Below are 10,195 nucleotides of genomic sequence, written 5' to 3'. Positions count from 1 at the left end.
GTGAGGTTTGGACACTAGTATCCCATCCGGATGGTAAGAAAGTTACGGGTACTAAATGGGTATTTAAAAATAAACTTGGTGAGGATGGACAAGTTGTTCGTAACAAGGCTAGATTAGTGGCCCAAGGTTACGATCAAGAAGAGGGTATAGATTTTGATGAGTCTTTTGCTCCGGTAGCTAGAATTGAAGCAATTAGGTTGCTTCTTGCCTATGCTGCCCATAAGGGTTTCAAAATGTTTCAAATGGATGTTAAATGTGCTTTCCTTAATGGCTTTATTGATAGAGAAGTGTATGTGGCACAACCCCCCGGTTTTGAACATAAAGAGTTTCCAAATCATGTTTTCAAACTATCGAAAGCTCTTTATGGTCTTAGACAAGCTCCAAGAACTTGGTATGAAAGGCTTAGTGCCTTCTTGTTGGAAAACCAATTTCAAAGGGGTACCACCGATACTACTTTATTTATTAAAGCATCTAATGATGATATACTCCTTGTTCAAGTTTATGTTGATGACATTGTATTTGGATCGGCCAATGTATCCATGTGTGAAGAGTTTGGAAAACTTATGACTAGTGAGTTTGAAATGAGTTTAATGGGAGAGCTTACTTTCTTTCTTGGCCTCCAAATCAAACAAACTCCTAGTGGTACTTTTTTTCACCAAGGAAAGTATGCAAAAGAACTTATCAAAAAATTTGGCCTAGAAAATTCCAAACCAATGGGTACACCAATGCATCCCAACACAAAACTTGAAAAGGATGATGATGGTCAAGATGTGGATGAAACAAGGTATAGAGGAATGATAGGTTCATTAATGTACCTTACCTCCTCTAGACCGGATATTGTCCAAAGTGTGGGTGTATGCTCAAGGTTTCAATCTCACCCAAAGGAATCCCATCTTACGGCCGTTAAACGCATCATTAGATACATTAAGGGGACTTACAATTTTGGATTATGGTATCCTAAATCTGATGACTTTTGTGCAGTAGGGTTTTGTGATGCAGATTATGCGGGAGATAGAGTGGATAGACGAAGCACATCAGGCATGTGTTGCTTCCTTGGAAGCTCACTCAACATGTGGTCAAGCAAGAAGCAAGCCACAGTGGCTTTATCCACAGCTGAAGCAGAATACATTTCTGCATCTGCATGTTGCTCTCAATTAATTTGGTTAAAAACCCAATTGGAAGATTACAAATTAAAGATCAATAGTATACCCTTGTTCTGTGACAACATGAGTGCCATAAATATTTTAAAATATCCTGTTTTGCACTCAAGAACAAAGCACATTGAGATAAAATATCATTTCATTAGAGAACATGTGCAAAAGGGAACTATTGATATTCAATTTGTGAAATCCGAAGATCAACTTGTGGATATTTTCACTAAGCCCCTCTGTGAAGACAGATTCTGCACCTTGAGAAATAGTTTGGGAATGATAGAATTAAGTTTTGTTGAGAATTTGTAAATTTTTTGATTCTGTTTGTTTTTGTCTCGTAGGAAATCAGGAGACAAAATTGAGGACGTGATGAACTGGCACTGATACAGTGGGAGACAGATTCTGATATTAATAATCATGGGGCCAACCAATTTCTTTTACCCACTCCATGACTCTGGCCCGTTTGAGTTCTTCATCATATTTTTATTAAAAAAAAAATAATAATAATAATAATAATAATAATAATTTTTGGAGATTATCACATCATATCTTAATAGGGGAGGATAGTAGAAAAAGAGAGTGACTGATCTAATGATACTCTGAATTTTTTGATGTTTACTGCCTGCCAATTTTATTTGATCTGATATGTTGGCTGAACTTTATGTTGCTATATATTTTTGCTTGATTGAATTGTTTGGCAGGAAATATTTTTGAACATGTTGAGTTTTGGTTACTGGTGCACGAAATTGTGATGTCCAGGCTCGAACAATCCCTGGCAACGTGAGCAACTTGGTACGCGTAATCGTGATTACACTTTAATTATGTAAAATTCATGGCTCTTTCTTTCCCTGGCAATGGCGCCAAGAACATGGTGCCAATACCATGGTTCACAACTTCGATACAACTAACCAGCAAGTGCACTGGGTCGTCCAAGTAATACCTTACGTGAGTAAGGGTCGAATCCCACGGAGATTGTTGGTATGAAGCAAGCTATGGTCACCTTGCAAATCTCAGTTAGGCAGATATAAATTGATAATGGTGTTTTCGAATTTAATATAATAAAATAGGGATAGAAATACTTATGTAATTCATTGGTGAGAATTTCAGATAAGCGAATGGAGATGCCTTCGTTCCTCTGAACCTCTGCTTTCCTGCTATCTTCATCCAATCAGTCTTACTCCTTTCCATGGCTGGCATTATGCAAGGGCATCACCGTTGTCAGTGGCTACATCCCCTCCTCTCAGTGAAAAATATGCTCACATGCTCTGTCACAGCACGGCTAATCATCTGTCAGTTCTCGATCATGCTGGAATAGGATTCACCCTCCTTTTGCGTCTGTCACTAACGCCCAGCACTCGCGAGTTTGAAGCTCGTCACAGTCATTCAATCATTGAATCCTACTCGGAATACCACAGAAAAGGTTTAGACTTTCCGGATTCTCTTGAATGCCGCCATCATTCTAGCTTACGCCACGAAGATTCTGATTAGGAGATCTAAGAGATATTCATTCTAGCTTATTTCATGTAGAACAGAAGTGTTTGTCAGGCACGTGTTCATAGGGGAGAATGGTGATGAGCGTCACACATAATCATCACCTTCATCACGTTCTTGGGTGCGAATGGATATCTTAGAAGCGAAATAAGATGAATTGAATAGAAAACAGTAGTACTTTGCATTAATCTTTGAGGAACAGCAGAGCTCCACACCTTAATCTATGGAGTGTAGAAACTCTACCGTTAAAAATACATAAGTGAAAGGTCCAGGCATGGCCGAGAGGCCAGCCCTCTCTGATCTAAGAACCAGGCATCCAAAAAGATTGTATACAACTGATCAAAGATTGTCTAAAAGACTAGTAAAAGGTCCTATTTATAATAAACTAGCTACTAGGGTTTACATGAGTAAGTAATTGATGCATAAATCCACTTCCGGGGCCCACTTGGTGTGTGCTTGGGTTGAGCCTGAATGTTACACGTGCAGAGGTCCTTCTTGGAGTTGAACGCCAGCTTTTGTGCCAGTTTGGGCGTTCAACTCTGGTTTTGGCTCCTTTTCTGGCGCTGGACGCCAGATTTGGGTAGAAAGCTGACGTTGAACGCCAATTTACGTCGTCTATTCTTGGCCAAAGTATGGACTATTATATATTGATGGAAAGCCCTGGAAGTCTACTTTCCAACGCAATTGGAAGCGCGCCATGTCGAGTTCTGTAGCTTCAGAAAATCCACTTTGAGTGCAGAGAGGTCAGAATCCAACAGCATCAGCAGTCCTTCTTCAACCTCTGAATCTGATTTTTGCTCAAGTCCCTCAATTTCAGCCAGAAAATACCTGAAATCACAGAAAAACACGCAAACTCATAGTAAAGTCCAGAAATGTGAATTTAACATAAAAACTAATGAAAACATCCCTAAAAGTAACTAGATCCTACTAAAAACATACTAAAAATAATGTCAAAAAGCGTATAAATTATCCGCTCATCACAACACCAAACTTAAATTGTTGCTTGTCCCCAAGAAACTTAAAATCAAATAGGATAAAAAGAAGAGAATATACTATAAATTCCAAACTATCAATGAAACAGAGCTTCAATCAAATGAGCGGGACTTATAGCTTTTTGCCTCTTGAGTAGTTTTGGCATCTCACTTCATCCATTGAGGTTCAGAATGATTGGCATCTATAGGAATTCAGATTTCAGATAGTGTTATTGATTCTCCTAGTTCAGTATGATGATTCTTGAATACAGCTATTTTATGAGTCTTGGCCGTGGCCCTAAGCACTTTGTTTTCCAGTATTACCACCGGATACATAAATGCCACAGACACATAATTGGGTGAACCTTTTCAGATTGTGACTCAGCTTTGCTAAAGTCCCCAATTAGAGGTGTCCAGGGTTCTTAAGCACACTCTTTTTTTGCTTTGGACCTTGACTTTAACCGCTCAGTCTCAAGTTTTCACTTGACACCTACACGCCATAAGCACATGGTTAGGGACAGCTTGGTTTAGCCGCTTAGACCAGGATTTTATTCCTTTAGGCCCTCCTATCCACTGATGCTCAAAGCCTTGGGATTCTTTTTATTTGCCCTTGCCTTTTGGTTTTAAGGGTTATTGGCTTTTTCTGCTTGCTTTTTCTTTTTCTTTCTATTTTTTTTGCCCTTTTTTTTTCTTTTTTTTTTCTTTTTGCAAGCTTTGTTCTTTGCTGCTTTTTCTTGCTTCAAGAATCATTTTTATGATTTTTCAGATTATCAAATAACATGTCTCCTAGTCATCATTCTTTCAAGAGCCAACATATTTAACATTCTTAAACAACAACTTCAAAAGACATATGCACTGTTCAAGCATACATTCAGAAAACAAGAAGCATTGTCACCACATCAATATAATTAAGCTAAGTTCAAGGATAAATTCGAAACTCATGTACTTCTTGTTCTTTTGAATTAAAACATTTTTCATTTAAGAGAGGTGATGGATTCATAGGACATTCATAACTTTAAGACAAAGTTACTACTACTAATGATCATGTAATGAAGACACAAACATAGATAAGCACATAACATAGAAAACGAAAAACAGAGAAAGCAAGAACAAGGAATGAATCCACCTTAGTGATGGTGGCGTTTCCTTCTTGAGGAACCAATAATGTCCTTTAGCTCTTCTATGTCTCTTCCTTGTCTTTGTTGCTCCTCCCTCATTGCTTTTTGATCTTCTCTTATTTCATGAAGCATGATGGAGTGCTCTTGATGTTCCACCCTTAGTTGTTCCATATTGGAACTCAATTCTCCTAGGGAGGTGTTGATTTGCTCCCAATAATTTTGTGGAGGAAAGTGCATTTGAGGCATCTCCGGGATCTCATGGAAATGAGTTTCTTGCGCCTCTTGAGCTCCATGACTGGGCTCTCTTGCTTGCTCCATCTTTTTCTTAGTGATGGACTTGTCCTCTTTAATGAGGATATCTCCCTCTATGTCAATCCCAGCCGAATTGCATAGGTGGCAAATGAGGTGAGGAAAGGCTAACCTTGCCATGGTGGAGGACTTGTCAGCCACCTTGTAGAGTTCTTGAGGTATAATCTCATGAACTTCCACCTCTTTTCCAATCATGATGCTATGGATCATGATGGCCCGGTCTATAGTAACTTCAGACCGGTTGCTAGTGGGAATGATTGCGCATTGAATGAACTCCAACCATCCTCTAGCTACAGGCTTGAGGTCCAATCTTCTTAGTTGAACCGGCTTGCCTTTGGAGTCAACCTTCCATTGAGCTCCTTCTACACATATGTCCATGAGGACTTGGTCCAACCTTTGATCAAAGTTGACTCTCCTTGTGTAGGGGTGTGCGTTCTCTTCCATGTTTGGCAAGTTGAACGCCAACCTCACATTTTCTAGACTAAAATCTAAGTATTTCCCCCGAACCATTGTAACATAGTTCTTTGGATCCGGGTTCTTACTTTGATCATGGTTCTTGGTGATCCATGCATTGGCATAAAACTCTTGAACCATTAGGATGCCGACTTGTTGGATGGGATTTGTTAGAACTTCCCAACCTCTTCTTTGAATTTCATGTCAGATCTCCGGATACTCATTTCTTTTGAGTTTGAAAGGGACCTCAGGGATCACCTTCTTCTTGGCCACAACATCATAGAAGTGGTCTTGATGGGCTTTGGAGATGAACCTTTCCATCTCCCATGACTCGGATGTGGAAGCTTTTGTCTTCCCTTCCCCTTTCTAGAGGATTCTCCGGTCTTAGGTGCCATCAATGGTAATAGAAAAACAAAAAGCTTATGCTTTTACCACACCAAACTTAGAATATTGCTCGCCCTCGAGCAATAAACAAAAGAATAGAAGAAGAAGAAGAAGAAGAAATATGGAGAGGGAGAGGGAGATGTGGTTTCGGCCAAGAGGAGTGTAGAGGGATGTGTTGTGTGAATTTGATGAAGAAAGGAGGTCTTTATATAGGGAAGGGAGGGGGGAAAGGTTTCGGCCATATGGGTGGGTTTGGGTGGGAAACTGGTTTTGAATTTTTGAAGGTAGGTGGAGTTTATGAGGTAGGTTTATGGGGAAGAGTAGATGGATGTGAGTGGTGAAGAGGTGATGGGGAAGAGATTGAGGTGATTGGTGAAGGGTTTTTGGGGAAGAGTGTTTATGGGGTTGTGTGAAAGAGAGTGGTGAGAAGAAGTGAGTGGAGGCAGGTGGGGATCCTGTGGGGTCCATAGATCCTGAGTGGATCCTGTGGGGTCCACAGATCCTGAGGTGTTCAAGGATTTACATCCCTGCACCCATTAGGCATGTAAAAATGCCTTTGTACCCAACTCTGGGCGTTCAGCGCCAGGTTGGTGGCCATTTTGGGCGTTCAACGCCCATTTGTGTGCCATTTCTGGCGTTGAACGCCAGAACCATGCCTGTTCTGGCATTCAGCGCCCAGAAGCTGCCCATTTTGGGCGTTCAGCGCCAGAACCATGCTCTGTTCTGGCGCTGAACGCCAGACAGATGCTCCTCCAGGGGTGTGATTTTTCTTCTACTGTTTTTGATTCCGTTTTCAATTTTTATATTTATTTTGTGACTCCACATGATCATGACCTATAAAGACATATAATTAAGAAAAATATAGTTAGATAAATAAAAATTGGGTTGCCTCCCAACAAGCGCTTCTTTAATGTCAATAGCTTGACAGTGGGCTCTCATGGAGCCTCACAGATGTTCAGAGCATTGTTGAAACTCTCCAACACCAAGCTTAGAGTTTGGATATGGGAGTTCAACACCAAACTTAGAGTTTGGTTGTGGCCTCCCAACACCAAACTTAGAGTTTGACTGTGGGGGCTTGGGTTGACTCTGCTTTGAGAGAAGCTTTTCATGCTTCCTCTCCATGGTTGCAGAGGGAGATCCTTGAGTTTTAAACACAAGGGAGTCCTCATTCCATTGAAGGACTAGTTCACCTCTGTCAACATCAATCACAGCTCTTGCTGTGACCAGGAAAGGTCTTCTTAGCTAGGATGATGGATTCATCCTCTTCCTTTCCAGTATCCAGGACTATGAAATCAGCAGGGATGTAAAGGCCTTCAACCTTTACTGATACGTCCTCTACTTGTCCATATGCCTGTTTTCTTAAATTATCTGCCATCTCTAATGAGATTCTAGCAGCTTGCACCCCATAGATTCCCAGTTTCTCTATTACAGAGAGGGGCATGAGGTTTATTCCTGAACCAAGGTCAGACAGAGCCTTAAAGATCATGGTGCCTATGGTACAAGGTATTATGAACTTCCCAGGATCCTGTCTCTTCTGAGGCAATGTTAGTTGATCCAGATCACTTAGTTCATTGATGAACAAGGGAGGTTCAACTTCCCAAGTATCAATGCCAAATAATTTGGCATTTAGCTTCATGATTGCACCAAGAAACTTGGCAGTTTGCTCTTCAGTAACATCCTCATTTTCTTCAGAAGAGGAATACTCATCAGAGCTCATGAAGGGCATAAGGAGGTTCAATGGAATCTCTATGGTCTCTAGATGAGTCTCAGATTCCTTTGGTTCCTCAGAGGGAAGCTCCTTATTGGTCACTGGACGTCCCAGGAGGTCTTCCTCCTTGGGATTCACGTCCTCCTCTCCCTCATTGGGTTCGGCCATTTTGCTTATGTCAATGGCCTTGCACTCTCCTTTTGGATTCTCTTCTGTATTGCTTGGGAGAGTACTGGGAGGGATTTCAGTGATCCTTTTACTCAGCTGGCCCACTTGTGCTTCCAAATTCCTAATGGAAGACCTTGTTTCATTCATGAAACTCACAGTGGCCTTAGATATATTAGAGACTAGATTTGCTAAATTAGAAGCATTTTGTTCAGAGTTCTCTGTCTGTTGTTGAGTGGATGATGGAAAAGGTTTATTATTGTTAAACCTGTTTCTTCCACCATTATTAAAGCCTTGTTGAGGCTTTTGATCCTTTCATGAGAAATTTGGATGATTTCTCCATGATGAGTTATAGGGTTTCCATAGGGTTCACCTAAGTAATTCACCTTTGCTATTGCAGGGTTCTCAGGATCATAAGCTTCTTCTTCATAAGAAACCTCTTGAGTACTGTTGGATGCAGCTTGCATTCCATTCAGACTCTGAGAGATCATATTGACTTGCTGAGTCAATATTTTATTCTGAGCCAATATGGCATTCAGAGTATCAACTTCAAGAACTCCCTTCTTCATAGGCGTCCCATTATTCACAGGATTCCTTTCAGAAGTGTACATGAACTGGTTATTAGCAACCATGTTAATGAGTTCTTGAGCTTCTGCAGGCGTTTTCTTTAGGTGAATGGATCCACCTGCAGAAGTGTCCAGTGACATCTTTGATAGCTCAGATAAACCATCATAGAATATATCCAGGATGGTCCATTCTGAAAGCATGTCAGAAGGACACTTTTTGGTCAACTGTTTGTATCTTTCCCAAGCTTCATAGAGGGATTCACCTTCTTTCTGTCTGAAGGTTTGAACATCAGCTCTAAGCTTGCTCAGATTTTGAGGAGGAAAGTACTTGGCTAAGAAAGCCGTGACCATCTTATCCCAAGAGTTCAGGCTGTCTTTGGGTTGAGAATCCAACCATAATCTAGCTCTGTCTCTTACAGCAAAAGGGAAAAGCATGAGCCTGTAGACTTCAGGATCTACTCCATTAGTCTTAACAGTATCACATATCTGCAAGAATTCAGTTAAGAACTGAAAAGGATCTTCAGATGGAAGTCCATGAAACTTGCAGTTATGCTGCATCAGAGAAACTAATTGAGGTTTCAGCTCAAAGTTGTTTGCTCCAATGGCAGGAATGGAGATGTTTCTTCCATGTAAATTGGAATTAGGTGCAGTAAAGTCACCAAGCATCCTCCTTGCATTATTATTATTTTCGGCTGCCATCTCCTCTTCCTGTTCGAAAATTTCTGAAAGGTTATCTCTGGATTGTTGTAATTTAGCTTCTCTTAATTTTCTCTTCAGAGTCCTTTCAGGTTCTGGATCTGCTTCCACAAGAATGTGTACAAAGAAGAAGGCACAGAAAAATAATAATAATAATAGAGATCCTTTATACCACAGTATAGGGATCCCTGTGTGAGTAGAAGAAGAGGGGGAGACAAAGAATGTAATATAATGGAAGAAACACAACTGTAAGGAGGCTAGAGATGTGAGATGAGATGTTAGGATATGAATGAATAAATAGAATAAGATGGAGGAGGGATAATTTTCGAAAAATATTTTTGAAAAAGAGTTAGTGATTTTCGAAAATGGTTTTTGAAAAATGTTAGTATTTTTTTTCGAAAAAATTTTTAAAATTAAAAATAAAAATAAGAATAATTAGTTAATTAAAAAGAAATTTTTGAAAAAGAGGGAAGATATTTTCAAAAATTAGAGAGAGAGAGAGAGTTAGTTAGGTAGTTTTGAAAAAGTTAAGAAACAAACAAAAAGTTAGTTAGTTAGTTGAAACAAATTTTGAAAAGATAAGAAGTTAGGAAGTTAGAGAAGATATTTTGAAATCAAATTTTTGAAAAAGGTAAGATAAGAAGATATTTTAGAAAATATATGATAGAAATTAGTTTTTGAAAAAGATTTGATTTTTAAAATCACAATTAATGACTTGATTCACAAAAAATCACAAGATATGATCCTAGAACTTAAAGTTTGAATCTTTCTTAACAAGCAAGTAACAAACTTCAAATTTTTGAATCAAAACATTAATTGATTATGTTATTTTCGAAAATTTGGTATAAAAATAAGAAAAAGATTTTTGAAAAATATTTTTGAAATTTTCGAAAATAACTAAGAATTTTGAAAAAGATTTGATTTTTTTGAAAAAGATTTTGAAAAAGATAAGATTTTCAAATTGAAAATTTGATTTGACTCATAAGAAACAATTTGATTTAAAAATTTTTGAAAAAGTCAATCCAAATTTTCGAATTTGATGAGAGAAAAAGGGAAAGATATTTTTTTTTATTTTTGAATTTTTATGATGAGAGAGAAAAACAACAAAAAGACTCAATGCATGAAAATTTTGAATCAAAACCATGAATGCATGCATGAATGATATGAATGTCAAGATGAACAC

The 10,195-nt window shown here is 38.9% G+C and overlaps 1 non-coding gene across 1 annotated transcript; it reads left to right on the top strand.

Annotated features, from left to right (window-relative positions):
* The first annotated feature begins 8,511 nt into the window (after positions 1–8,511).
* Positions 8,512–8,619, top strand: LOC112752530 (small nucleolar RNA R71). Its single transcript, XR_003176962.1, has one exon. It is a non-coding gene; the product is annotated as a small nucleolar RNA R71 (small nucleolar RNA).
* The last annotated feature ends 1,576 nt before the right edge of the window (positions 8,620–10,195 follow it).

Source organism: Arachis hypogaea, chromosome 15 (assembly GCF_003086295.3).
Source record: "Arachis hypogaea cultivar Tifrunner chromosome 15, arahy.Tifrunner.gnm2.J5K5, whole genome shotgun sequence".
In the NCBI taxonomy this organism is placed as follows: Eukaryota; Viridiplantae; Streptophyta; class Magnoliopsida; order Fabales; family Fabaceae; genus Arachis; species Arachis hypogaea.
This window is presented reverse-complemented; position numbering and strand designations above follow the sequence as displayed.